This window comes from Dromiciops gliroides, chromosome 1 (assembly GCF_019393635.1).
Source record: "Dromiciops gliroides isolate mDroGli1 chromosome 1, mDroGli1.pri, whole genome shotgun sequence".
In the NCBI taxonomy this organism is placed as follows: domain Eukaryota; kingdom Metazoa; phylum Chordata; class Mammalia; order Microbiotheria; family Microbiotheriidae; genus Dromiciops; species Dromiciops gliroides.
The window spans coordinates 200,141,517-200,155,660 of record NC_057861.1 but is presented as its reverse complement, the minus strand read 5'-3'; the positions used below and the strand labels follow the sequence as shown (position 1 = coordinate 200,155,660).

The 14,144-nt window shown below is 41.7% G+C and overlaps 1 pseudogene; it reads left to right on the top strand.

The window, feature by feature from the left end:
* The first annotated feature begins 4,706 nt into the window (after positions 1-4,706).
* On the top strand, positions 4,707-13,667 carry LOC122746995 (annotated as a pseudogene).
* Positions 13,668-14,144: the final 477 nt, after the last annotated feature.

Sequence of the window (14,144 nt, the reverse complement as noted above, 5' to 3'; positions counted from 1 at the left end):
ATGAACAGAATTGAAAACCCTGAATATCAGCCAAATGGAGAATTTCATGCCCAGTGGCTAACTCTTCTTCTCACTCCCAGGCATTAATCTTCTGTGATTTTTTTTTCTAATGTGACTTAGTTGATGAGTTAAAATAGGCAACTGAAGAACTTTCATTATTCCCAATTTCATTGTTCCAAAATGTTTGCCATGCAGCCAAGGAGACTATCATAGTACACTGTTTCATGAAACACTAGTTTAAAAATTCCTGCACTTGGGGCAGCTAGATGGCGCAGTGGATAGAGCACCGGCCCTGGAGTCAGGAGTACCTGAGTTCAAATCCGACCTCAGACACTTAACACTTACTAGCTGTGTGACCCTGGGCAAGTCACTTAACCCCAATTGCCTCACTAAAAAAAATAAATAAATAAAAATAAAAATTCCTGCACTCATTGATTTATTTGACTTCTCACAGTGCCTTCTAACCAAGAAAAACTGAAGCAATAGAAGACTCAGACTGACTAGACAAGGTCTTTACAAATAAGGGCTTTCAGGCACAAGTTTTGATACTCTTCTTACATAAATAACAGAGCTTGACAATTAATATTATTTCACATACCTATGGTAAATTATATTTTTGTAAAGTTCTTTACATTTTAAAATAAATTCTTCCAGTATTATTTTAGAATGTCAGAATACTCTACATTCTACATCATAAAGAAAAATCTCTAGGGCAGGTAGGTGGTGCAGTAGATAAAGTACCAGCCCTGAATTCAGGAGGACCTGAGTTCAAATCCAGCCTCAGACACTTGACACTTACCAACTGTGTGACCCTAAGCAAGTCATTCCTAGAATAAATTTAACACCTAATATCTCTTTGAAAAAAACAAACAAAAAATGTACATTTGAATTTTTGGCTTAAATAACAATGGAAAATGAATTTGGTCTTATCTTCAGTTAATCTCTGCTCCGTTCATGGTTTGGCATAATTCAGAGTGATTGGCAGCCTCTCTTTGGACCTGGCAGAGAAAGCTGCTCTAGGTCAGGATTAAGTGTATTGGCAGAGATGCAGGAGGGAATTTGGCCTAGTGCCTGACCCTTAGATAGAGTTAATACTATTAGCTCTCCATTCAGGAATAATTTCTTCAGAAATTAAAAGCTGAGAACCACTTTCTATTATTCTCTTACCTGAAACTAATGAAAATTGAAGACATATGATTAAGTAAGGCTGAATACGTTGATCCTTACATCCATAAAGTCCAATTTCATTCAAAGAAATTGTAAGACTTGTCTTTGAAGGAGTGAGTCTTTCTTTTGGAGAAAATGTGAATTCAACTCTTATTTTTCATGGAGCAGAAGAGTTGCAAGTCACTACAACATTCAGTTTCCAATGACATTACATGCCATTGAGCTTACATCTTCCAAAATAAGACAATCAAGCACACTGTTGTGTTTTGTTTTTGTCTTTTAAGCTAAATAACTGAACACCCACAAAGGAACACAAACATCAGCTTTCCTATGGAAAGACTAGGAAATTTTCAGGACCCTCAAGAACTTAGCCCTAGAAAATGCATTTAGCACATAAATATATCTTCATGACTTCCCGAGGCTAAGTTGAGCAATCCAGACACATCATAAGATTTAGAATATGTTTGAACATATCCTTGGGGTTCTGAACTCATCACCAAGAAGCTGAATATCTTGCTTATGTGACATTACAGGGGGAAATACAATTCTGTAGTTTTTCTGGCTGCTACAATATTTGAAAGGTATTCTTAATCGAATGTTCCATCCACCTCTGTTCTTTTCTCAGAATAATATTCTTACAAAGCATAATTCATCTTAAAAGTATTTAAGTGGTAGGGGCAGCTAGGTGGTGCAGTGGGTAAAACACCAGCCCTGGATTCAGGAGGACCCAAGTTCAAATCTGGCCTCAGACACTTGACACTTACTAGCTGTGTGACCCTGGGCAAGTCACTTAACCCTCATTGCCCTGCAAAAAAAAAAAAAAGATAAAAAAAACAACAACTCTATATGAATGTAAGATAATACCACTTAAATACTTTTTTTTTCAGGGCAATGAGGGTTAAGTGACTTGCCCAGGGTCACACAGCTAGTAAGTGTCAAATGTCTGAGGCCGGATTTGAACTCAGGTACTCCTGAATCCAGGGCCGGTGCTTTATCCACTGCGCCACCTAGCCGCCCCCATATAGAGTTTTATACTTTTAAAAATTGCTTTCAGAACCTAATGTTCTGAATGTAATATAAGGTTGAACAAGTATCATTAACCCTTCTTGAAAGATGAAGAAATGAGAGTCAATGTAGCATAGCATTGGTCTGGAAGTCTGGAAGACTGATACAGACTGGCTGCATGACCCTAGTCAAGTAGTTTAACATCTCAGGGTCACAAGCAACTATCCAAAAATTATGAGTGAAAAGAGTGTGCTGATGTGGCAAAAAAAAAAGTTCCCTCATCTGGGAGTTCCTTATAACTTTAAACATCCCTTTGAGGTTCTAATACTAACTCCATAGAGTGATGCTCCCTTCTTCCTACTATTCTAGCTCATGAACCCTATTGGTGTATTTCTCATTAACAAACAGCCAATAGATTCAATTTTCATTACTCAAATGGCATAGCAAGAACAGTAGTTCTAAAACATCCCTCTTATGTGTGGGGTCCATAATTCATCAACCTAAAATAAAACAAGGCAGGGCTCTGAGTCAATGTCAAATGGGTTCATAGTCATCTCTAATGAAGCAGACCTCAGAACTTCACAATCTGAGAGGCCTCCTTCTTCTAGGACCTTAGTTTTACAGTGCTTGATACCCAATCAATACAGATGAAGCAAACTAAGAACACAGAATTTCTTTGATAGATCTTGATCCTCCAGGAGAGTCTATGCAAAATACAGAATCCCATTGGTGAGTATACCTTGGCAGACCTATCTTTAATTTATTTCACAACATATTTCTCAAGATTTTTTTTGGGGGGGAGGCAGGCAATGAGGTTTAAGTGACTTGCCCAGGGTCTCACAGCTAGTAAGTGTAAAGTGTCTGAGGCCAAATTTGAGCTCAGGTCCTCCTGAATCCAGGGCCGGTGCTTTATCCCCTGTGCCTCTTAGCTGCCTCCTTGACAGACCTTTCAGGAAGTGCTACCAAGTAACCAGGGTCATTCATTGGCCAAGTGCTCATGGTCATCTCCCCATTTGGGGCAATAGACAGATGACAAAGGGCAGAGGGGCAACAAAAATAGCTGGGGGGGGGGGGGAACTTCACATGTAACCGAGTCACCTCTCCCACATTGGGCTCAGTTACCATAACAAGGCAAAAACAAGGGTGGGGGTCCTCTAGTTAGCTTCCTATGATTAAGCAAACTGCGGTTTAATGATTAGGGAATCTGTGGTTCACTACAGACCTATGAGAACTTAATACCCCTATGTAATTATATCAAACTAATACTGAAAGTAGGGGTCCAATAAAATAAGAGTCTGATTAACCTGTTGTACCTCTCACAATCACAAATCATCCATGAGAAGAGTAGGCACAGACACAGACCACAATAGCAGTGACCCACATGAGGATACATGTGCAGTAAAGGTAACAGAACTGCTGATATTGCAGGGACTAGGAATCTTCCATACGCATTTTGCTCAGCTAGATACACAAAATTAGAGGCTAAACTGGAAGAGGCTTCTTGGAAGTTACCAAGTCCAACTATCTCATTTTACATATAAGGAAACAGACCCAGAAAATTTGTTATTTGCTAAAGGTCAAACAGGTAGTAAGTCAAGTCACTCAGTCACTGTCTAGAGTGCGTCTTCCCTTTCAAGCTAAATGACTGAGGGTGGTATAAGAGAAAAATTACCTACTGGACAGCTGCAAGAGTTTCCTCCATAAGCAATACCAAGACTGAAAAAGCCCAGAAGATGAGTTTCTAGGTAATTAATCATTTTATTATTTTTCCCCTAATTACATGTAAAGATTCATTTTGGTAAGATTGAGTTCCAAAGGAGAGTAGGTGTGGAAAGTCTTGGGAAGAAGAGAGCAAGCCCCATGCAGTACAGTATTTTTCCTCTTTTGATAGATCAAAGCTAATTGGCTAGCATCATTCAATTCCATTGGTTGAAGTGACTTGAGGGTGGTCCATATTAAAATGGGCTCCACAGCGATGATGTCAGGGTCTAATGAGAGACCCGGAGGGGAAATGGTGAATTCAGATAGGTGTGGCTTAATCCCACCAATTCACTGAGCTAGTCAAAGTCTATTCTCCATCGTATGACCCTCTTGTTGTACACCCTGCATAGGATTAGAAATCCCTCCTAAAAATCAACCTCTGAAGTGGGGAGAATATTACAAATAATTTCTGTAGGTCAGTTTTTTTCTAATGAGTTTGTCTCTTCCTGGAGCAAGAGGATAGCTTTAGTTGTCTTAGCAATGGCTTGAGTTGTATCCTGAGTCAACCTTTCAATCTCAGAAATATTTCTGAGTCAATTACTGTCATCATACCACACAAATGTGGGTGTAATGGCCCAAAAGAACCTTTGTGCAGTATTTGACTTTCAGAAAGAATTCTAATCATTTCCGAGGATCAATGGGAAGCCTTCATTTTGCTCCCCTGGACTAATTCTGCTCTTTAAGACATGCCATCTCTGAAGCAAAAGAATCTCTGATCCAGAGACCAAATTCTATCTCTTCAGAATCTTTACAAACTCAAAGTCAAAGAAGCAATGCCCTTCGATTTCTCACCCTCTCAAATTGAAGGCAAACATGCATCTCCTTTAACTTCTACTGCCAGATGCCACTGTCAGAGTGGGGAGGAAGAGTATTTGTTCTTTAAGTCTTGCCAGTCAGATCTGTTCCATTGTGTATTTGAGCTGGACAAAGGTAACAAGAAGAATCCAAAGTACATGGAAAGGTAAGGGTGGAAGAAGGAAGTTGTATAATAGGATCTCCATTCCCTGGATCAGGAGGGTAATTTGTGGAGAGTTCTTGAGTAAAGTGAGCCATCTCTGGTCTTCCCCATGAATTTTCTTAATGGTGAAGTCTGATGGTCACCATCTCTTCCTCTTCTCTTTATTTAGATCAAGTCCCGAATTACTTGCCTTGCTTTGTTCAAGACAATGTTAACATAGAAGAAGAGTAAGGAAGGGTCTCTTGCCCTGTTTTGGAACTCCTGCACCCGGACACATGTTCATTCTGATATGGGATGGAATTTGGGGTCAAATTAATAGTGAGTCATCCCAAAAGAATTACAAGACTCAGTGACTCAGTTTCCCAAGTTTTATTGCAATACTGTGAGTGACCACAGAGAGAGAACCAGAATAGTGGAAAGGTATCTCTCCAATAAGGAAAGGAAAGACAGTTATATTTATAGTATGTATAAATTGATTATCAGTCTCATTATAATAATCTCCACCTTGGGGAGGTACAGGGGAGGGCCTCTCCTTCTCATTATAATATTCTCCACCTAGGGGTGTTACAAGGGAGGGCTTATCCTAATTTGGAGTTCCTGGGATCCTAAATCAACCCCCGAGGCAGGTACCTTTTTCAGTGGAGGTGTGTTTTGGGGGTTTACACATCATAAGGTGAATCTGGGGACAAATTTGGCCTTTTCTGCACATGTCTCTGATTCCCATGGCTAGTTTCAAAATATAATCATTTTTCTTTAGAATTTCTATAGCCTTGTCATTTTAGTCTAAGGTCATCATGGCCGCTTTCCCTCTGTTCCCGTTATAGACACCAATTTCTATGGATACAAGAACCTAGTATAAGTTATCCATTAACTGGGGTCTGACCCCCTTTTAGAGCTAATATCTGAATTAGAGCTTCGGTCTTGGGTTTTTCTATTAACCCTTTTTTGCCTCCTACATCAGTTCCAGCTCAGTCAGTTTCAATTGAGCATTCTGCATCCATTTCATTGCCCTCTGGGAGCCATTTCTTGATGAGGAAGAAGGCTCCTGAAGCTCGCCACATATGGCCTCAGGCAGGCATCTGATCCGGGCTAAGAGTTCAACAACCTGGGACAGCTAGGTGGGGTGCAGTGGATAGAGCACCGGCCCTGGATTCAGGAGGACCTGAGTTCAAATCTGACCTCAGACACTTGACACTTACTAGCAATGTGACCCTGGGCAAGTCACTTAATCCCAATTGCCTCACCGGAAAAAAAAAAAAAAGTTCAACAACCAGGTTTTGCACCAAGTTCATGAAGGCTGCAACCTGCAGGTCTTCTGGAGGTACATTTGCCTCATTGGACAGCAACTCCATTATGCTTTCAGTGAAGTCCTGCAGGATAATCCCTATCTTCCTTTCTACATTTCTCAGGGGACACAGACTATAAATCGCCATGAATGTAACGGGAATATTAGAAGCTCCCTATGTACAATGAATTGCTTCTTCCAATAGCTTTGATACCCTATAATCCTATCAAATTGAGATACTAATTCCATTTAATCAGTGAGTGAGAATGGTCCACTATCTATTTGTTCCCTAGTCTCCTAGGAATATCATCCACATCACATACCCCTAACTGTGGGTGTTCCCCAAGACTGTCCTGGATCTCTCCCAAACTCTCCCTTCCTCTAAACTTGACCTTTCTACAGCTTTTGACGTTGTTAATCACTGTCTTCTCCTTTCTACTCTCTTCCCTCTAGGTTTTCATGACACTTCTCTCACAGTTCTTTTACCTGTTTGACAAATCCTTTTTAGTCTCCTTTGCTGGATCTCCTTCTAAGTTTTTTCCGGGTAACTCTGGGTATCCCCCAGAAGTCTATTCTGGGTCCTCTTCTCCCTCTATACTATTTCACTTGGTGATCTCATCAGTTCCCATTGATTCAATTATCATCTCTATGCAGACCTACTTATCAAGTTCTAACTTCTCTGTATCCTCCAGACTTGCTTTTACAACTGATTATTGGACATCTCAAACATCTTTAACTCAACATATCCAAAACTGAACTCATATCTCAAAACTTCCCTACCAAGCCCTCCCTTCTTCCTAACTTTCCTATTACTATCACGGACACCACTATCCTCTAAGTTCTAGCTCCTCACTCCCCTATTCAATAAACTCCAGTGATTCCTTATTACCTCTGAAATAAAATATAACCCTTTCCCTCTCCACAATGAGGGTTAAGTGACTTGTCCAGGGTCACACAGCTTGTCTGAGGCTGGATTTGATCTCAGGTCCTAGCTACTCCAGCTCTTCTCTTTCGTTTTTAAAGCCTTTACAGATTCATCATACATTACTCCCTTTCCTGCAATCTATGGTCCAGACAAACTGGGCTTCTCTGTTCCTCTCACCTCTGACTCTTTAAATCCTGATCTTCCTTCTTGTAGCAAAGCCTTTCTTGATATCTCTAATTATTGCTGCTCTCTCCCTCCTCAATTTATTTTACATTTACTGATCTTTAATGTTGTAGCTCTTCTTTTCTGATGCCCCTCCTCCCTAAAACCTGAGTAAATAGTCATGCTCATAGATGCAAGCAAATGCTAGGGACGGGGAACAAAAGAATGAGTGCCCAAATGAGGCAGGAGTGACAGAAGTGTGGCAACAAAGAATACAGGTATTGGATTTTCAAGGAAAAAGAGAAGCAAAGGGGAAAAAGGAATAAGCATTTATACAGGGTGGACCAAAAGTCATGAAATCATGAAGGGGTTTCAATATGTAATAACTCCTTTATTTTTTGTTTTTATTTTACAATACCATAGCATCATCTACAGTATATATAGGATATATATATATATATATGAAATAAAGAAAAAGGAATTTTCAAAAAGTTATTCAAACTTCAGACCCCCTTCTTGACTTTTAGCCCACCCTTTATATCACCTACTATGTGCCAGGCATTGTGCTAAGCATGCATTATATTGGTATTGTTATATTGATACAATATTATGTTATATTATGGCAATATGTTACACTGACCATACTTGTATTGTTTATATTATATTAATAATTATTGTGTTATATTGATAAAATAACATAATTTAATAATATTATGGTATATTAATATTATTTCATTTGATCTTCATTCCTTCAAGGAAGGTGCTATTTATTGTTTTACAGTTGAGGAAACTGAGGCAGGGGTTAAAGTGATTTGCCCAAGGTTAACACAGCTAATGAGTGCTAGTAAGAGGCAAGATATGAAGTCAGGTCCTCAGGACTCTAGGCCCAACGTTCTATCAAGCATGCCACCTAGCAGCACCCAGCAGGTAGAAAGGTTTCTCTCCTTACCTGAACTGTCCTTGATTATGCTCCACTAGTTAATAACCAACTATAAGGAGAGATTGAGGTCCTAAGAAGTCACTTTAGGAAGCAATTAGAGGGCAGAATCAGGGGTTGGCACCTGCAACAGAGTGGTGGCATGTAGAGCTGACCCTGGGTCCCAAGTCCTCCAATCAACATGGAAATGAACACTTCCACCCTTTAGATTAGTATAATCACATCTGGGAAAAGACTACCTGCCCCTCATGGGAATGAGATGGGTCTAGGCATCTGACCTGTGTGTGTCTGTGTGTGTGTGTTTTTTAACTTCTTGGCTTGAGATATACCTATAGACTGCATAAGGACTACCCTAGGTCTGGAAGGAGTTACACACACACACACACACACACACACATATATGGGCAGCTTTGGTGGCACAGTGGATAAAGTGTCTGGAGTCAGAAAGACTTATCTACCTGAGTTTAAATCTGGCCTCAAACATTTATTTGTTTGTTTGTTTGTTTTATCGAGGCAATTGGGGTTAAGTGACTTGCCCAGGGTCACACAGCCAGTAAGTGCTAAGTGTCTGAGGCCGGATCCGAACTCAGGTACTCCTGACTCCAGGACCAGCGCCCTATCCACTGCGCCACCTAGCTGCCCCGGCCTCAAACATTTATTAGCTGTGTGACCCTGGACAACTCACTTAACCTTGTTGGCCTCAGTTTCCTCAAGTGTAAAAGGAGCTGGAGAAGAAAATAGCAAACCACTCCAGTATCTTTGCCAAGAAAACTCTAAAAGGGTCACAAAGAGTCAGACATAACTGATCAATAAGACAAATACCTACATAGTAATTTAAAAAAAAAAAAATGTGTGGGGGGATGCAGCTAGATGGTGCAGTGGATAAAGCACCGGCCCTGGATTCAGGAGTACCCGAGTTCAAATCCGGCCTCAGACACTTGACACTTACTAGCTGTGTGACCTTGGGCAAGTCACTTAACCCCCATTGCCCCACAAAAAAAAATGTGTGTGTTTAGTTTTATTCCTTTTGCTGGTTCTATGTGTAAAATATATGTGAGTGTGGTAGCTGTCTAAAGATAAAGAAAGCTCAGTTGTTTATGGAATCAATAGATACCCTATCTGGGATCTAGCTCACACCTCTCCTAGGTAGCCTGTGGTCTGTGGGGGAACAGGAGGTGGGCTGTAGTTGGGCGCCTGCTCTTTTCCTCACCCCTCTGCAAAAATGGTGTTGCCTAAAATTATAACTATCTCAAATGGGAGTTCTAGAAAAACAATACTTGTGAGTCCAGGATGCCTTCCCTGATTCTTTTTTAAGTGGGGATGGAGGGTGGGGAATACTTAGCCTATTAGTGACAGCTTAGCCTCATGATAGACCATCACAAATAGGCAGTAAGCCTCTTTATCAAAATAAACAGAAAGCAGAGACTGGGAAAACTACAAAGGTTAGCATAGACCAAAAATTTGCACAAGAGTAAAGGAGCCCTTTGGCTGGGAACAAGATAAAACACCTCAACTCAACCAAGGAGAAGAGAAACAATCAGATCATGGAGAACCTGCTTTTAGCACTAGGGGAGCAAGCACAGGAGGTCAAGGGACATGGATGAAGCCAGTTCCCCATATGTCTGCATGCCTAAGGGCTCCTTATCTCTGAGTTTATCCCTCTTCACTACCTCTCTTGAAGTCTTCCAACAATCTAAAGAAATACTTTCTCCTCACACAGGATACACAGTGTCAGTGCTCTGCCAATCCAAAATCATATCCACCACGTGGAGTGCAGCATACAGGTCAGAGGGATGTACATTTTGTTATGTTCATTTTGTGAAGCTGAGGGTTCCTTTACCCACCCACCCTAATTAATGCAATCCTAGAAGGCATAGGCATCATGATTGAATCAATTATTAAGGTGCTTTGATCATCAGATAAAGATATGTGTCCACACAGGAAATATCTTGTAATTGCCTGAAAAAAAAAAACACAGACCTGGATCTAGGTATAAAACAGCAAGTCAGTTTTGAAGTCATGCAGACCAATTTGCTGCAGGGGTTCAGTATATTAAAATCTGGCCAAGATTTTTTTTTCTTCTGGACAGCTAGGCAGTGCAGTGGATAGAGCACTGAACCTAGAGTCAGGAAGTTGTTCAGTTGTTTTTCAATTACATATGACTCTTTGTGACCCCATTTGGGCTTTTCTTGATAAAGATACTGAAGTGGTTTGCCATTTTCTTCTCCAGCTCATTTTACAGATAAGGAAACTAAGGCAAACAGTGTTAAGTGACTTGCCCATGGTTATGCAGCTACTAAGAGTCTGAGGCCAGATTTAAACTCAGGAAGATGAGTCTTCCTGACTCCAGCACCAACACTTTACCCACTGCACCACCCAGCTACCCAGAGTCAGGAAGACCTGAGTTCAAAAACAACTGAAAAAGCCTGGGCATGAAACTTAAACTTGATGTTAGCCTCAATTTTCTCATCTGTAGAATGAAGATAATAATAATACCTATCTCCCAGGATTACTGAGAGGATCAAATTGTAAAGCATCTAGCATAGTACCTGGCATGTAGTGCTATATAAATTTTAGTTATTATGTAAAATGATTTTTATATATTAAAATCAATTAATTTTCATTGTTGTGAGAAAAATATAGGCCCCCCTCAAAAGCTGATTGAAGTTGTCTGGGGAATGTCTGGGAGGTGAATTTCCGCTTGGAGAAGGGTGGTTCCTAATGGCCCCTTTCCTCCCCCTCCCCAGCAATCAGGATCACATGATGAGAGAGACCCAGGGCTGGTCACTTGGGGGAGGAATTTAGAGGGCTGCCCCTTTGACTATATTGTATTCTGATTGGCTAGCATTTGGCACCAGTGTCTTGGCAGGAAGATTGTAACTGAAGAAGAAGGGTGAAGCCAGCCTGTTAAGAGATAAAAGGGTCCTGAGTCCCATGATCACCGACATTTGTATTTCCATTAGGGAGCTGGCCTATTCGATACTTCTCCAACACAGAGTCCCAGAAATTTTTAAACGGGTTTCTCGCAATTGTAGTTTGCTAACCCCTAATCAAGTTAGAGAAGCACCAGTTAAACCCTTGAAAGGAAATCACTTTGGGGGAGAAGAAAGTTTCTTCCTTTCTTTTTCCCCTACCATATAGTAGTAGTAGTAGTAGGCCTCCACCAGTCTCGGATGACCGTGGCTCAGCGCCTTGAAGAGCCACAGGCCAAGCTGTTGCCCATGCAGCAGGTTTTCCCTCTCCACAACACTGGTGGATCCAAAGGAGAGGCAGAGCTAGTACAGTTTGGCACCAGTGCCGCCACAGGAGTTGCCAGAGGGATGTGATGTCCAACATCCAGCTGCCTAAGGGACTCCTACTCCTGATTTTCCCTCAGGGTTAACTCCCGAAGCCTTTCCCATATATAGGAATAGCCCCAAGGCAGCAGAGGTTTAAAATCAGGGTTTCCTTCCCCTAGGCAGGTTGCCTGCCAAGGCTAACAAGCCCCACCTGCCCGAAGCGACTGGTTTTAAGGTGCCAGTGACTCGCCTTTGACCCTTCTCCTGTTAGTAGAAACAGTTCCGACACGAGAAGGCCAGGAGTTGGGCTTTGGTTGTCAGAGGCTATTTGAGACACAAACTATTGGAGCATTTTAGAGAGAGTGGGAGCTTATCCCCACTCCCACCCCAGCATGACAAACCTTTGGAACCCCCTACCAGACAGCCCTGTAAATTTAGGATATCTGAACCTTCCATCAGAAGTTCCATCAACAACTGGAGTCCACCAGAGCCCATAGAAGTAGCCACAGGAGTCAGGAGGTGACTAAGCAGCTGCTTTGAGATGAATATGCCTGGGTAGCAATAGCATACAAAGGTCAAAGGACATGTCTGGGTGGCAGCTGGGCAGCCTGGAATGTCCAGAAGAGATCCTATGTCCTGTGAGGAGCCAGTTCATGTGGAAAGACTCATCCATCACTGATGCTAAGACACACAGAAAACTTCATAAAGGTTCAAAAAAGGGATAAAAGGACCTCTTAAGACTAGCAGTCAGGAAGTACCACCTTTTTGCCTCCCATGTTCTTTACAGGCAGTGCCTCACTACCCTACAGTTCTTTAAATTGGAGGTCATTGGGGGCAGCTAGGTGGCGCAGTGGATAGAGCACCAGCCCTGGAGTCAGGAGGACCTGAGTTCAGATCCAGCCTCAGACACTTGACACTACTAGCTGTGTGACCCTGGGCAAGTCACTTAACCCCAATTGCCTCACCAAAAAATAAATAAATAAATAAATTTGAGATCACTGTCCCAGGGGAGCAGTTTAAGTTTGGGGGAAATTTTTTGATCAAATGTTCTCACCATACCTTTTCTTTCTTTCTTCCTTTCTTCCTTTCTTTTTTGCAGGACAGTGAGGGTTAAGTGACTTGCCTAGGGTCACACAGCTAGTAAGTGTCAAGTGTCTGAGGCTGGATTTAAATGCAGGTCCTCTTGAATCCAGGGCCAGTGCTTTATCTACTAGGCCACCTAGCTGCCCCCTCACCATACCTTTTCAGTAAATCTCTGTCCCAAAAGCTAATTGATGTCTACTGTCTAATGTGTAACAGGGAACCCACCAAAAAAGGGCACATGAGTAACAGTAGTAGAAATTCCAGCCCCTCAGGGTTATCCTTATAGAATCCTGAAACTAGTTAGTACTCTCTGCCCTCTGAGAGTAATGGAGATGCAAATTAAGGAACTAGCCTTGGAGGGGAATGCTACAGTGAGATTATAGTTGGTTGAAACATAGGGTCAAGGGAAAATGTGCAATATACTGGTGGGTGGAGGCTAGGGCTAAGATTCTAGTTGAATACATCAGTGGTAATCATATTCAAGGGCAGTTAGGTGGCATAATGGATAGAGTGCTGGACCTGGAGTCAGGAAGACTCCTCTTCCTGAGTTCAAATCTGGCCTCAGACACTTACTAGCTTTGTGTCCCTGGGCAAGTCGCTTAACTCTGCCTCAGTTTTCTCATCTGTAAAATGAGCTGGAGAAAGAAATGGCAAACCACTCCAGTATCTTTGCCAAGAAAATCCCAAATGAAGTCATGAAGAGTGGGGCACAACTGAAAATGACTGAACAACAGCAATGATCATATTCAAGATTAATAAGAGAAGGCCCCCGCCTCTGTTGTAGCTGTGGTGTTGTGTCGTCCGTTTCTGTCAGGAGGATAGCTGGGGCAGAAGAAACCCTGAAACAAATTCAGAGCCGGAAGGGAGTGCAAGGGATCACTGTCAGTGCTGAAGGCATTCCACTCAAAAGCACCATGGACAACTCCACCACTCTGCAGTATGCCAACTTGATGCACAGCTTCATCCTGAAGGCTCGGGGCACCGTTTGATACATTGACCTCCAGAGTGATCTCACATTCCTCCACATTTGCTCTAAGAAAAATGAGATCATGGTTGCTCCAGATAAAGATTATTTCCTGATTGTAATCCAAAATCCAACAGAATAATTTGCCAAACTCATGGTACCATTTCCCCCCTTTTAATTTAATTGTCTCCCTGAAAGAAAGCATTACTGTTAATTCTCTCTCACCACTGAATGGCATGTGGAAAACAAAAGGATGATGGATTTGGACTGGATTTGAATAGATTATGTGACCCTGGGCGTGGCCCAGATAGATTTTCTTAACCTTTTATCCACCTTGAATCTTCCAGGCTACAACTGGAACTTTCAGGTATCAGGCAGAAAGCCCTTTGAGAACAAGCTTAATGACCTGGGTTGGTGCTGGTCCTTAAGGCCTGAGCTCCCCTCTGGATAGGCCTCACCCTTTCCCAATCTGGGCTCTGGGCTTCTGGTTTTAATTTTGTTGCTATTTGCAAAGGTTGTCTAACTAAAAATAATTGTAATGATAAATTTTTTTTTAATTAAAAGATTAGCAAGAAAAATAATTAATACCCACACAAGTGTGGGGAACAGTGGTAGTGGC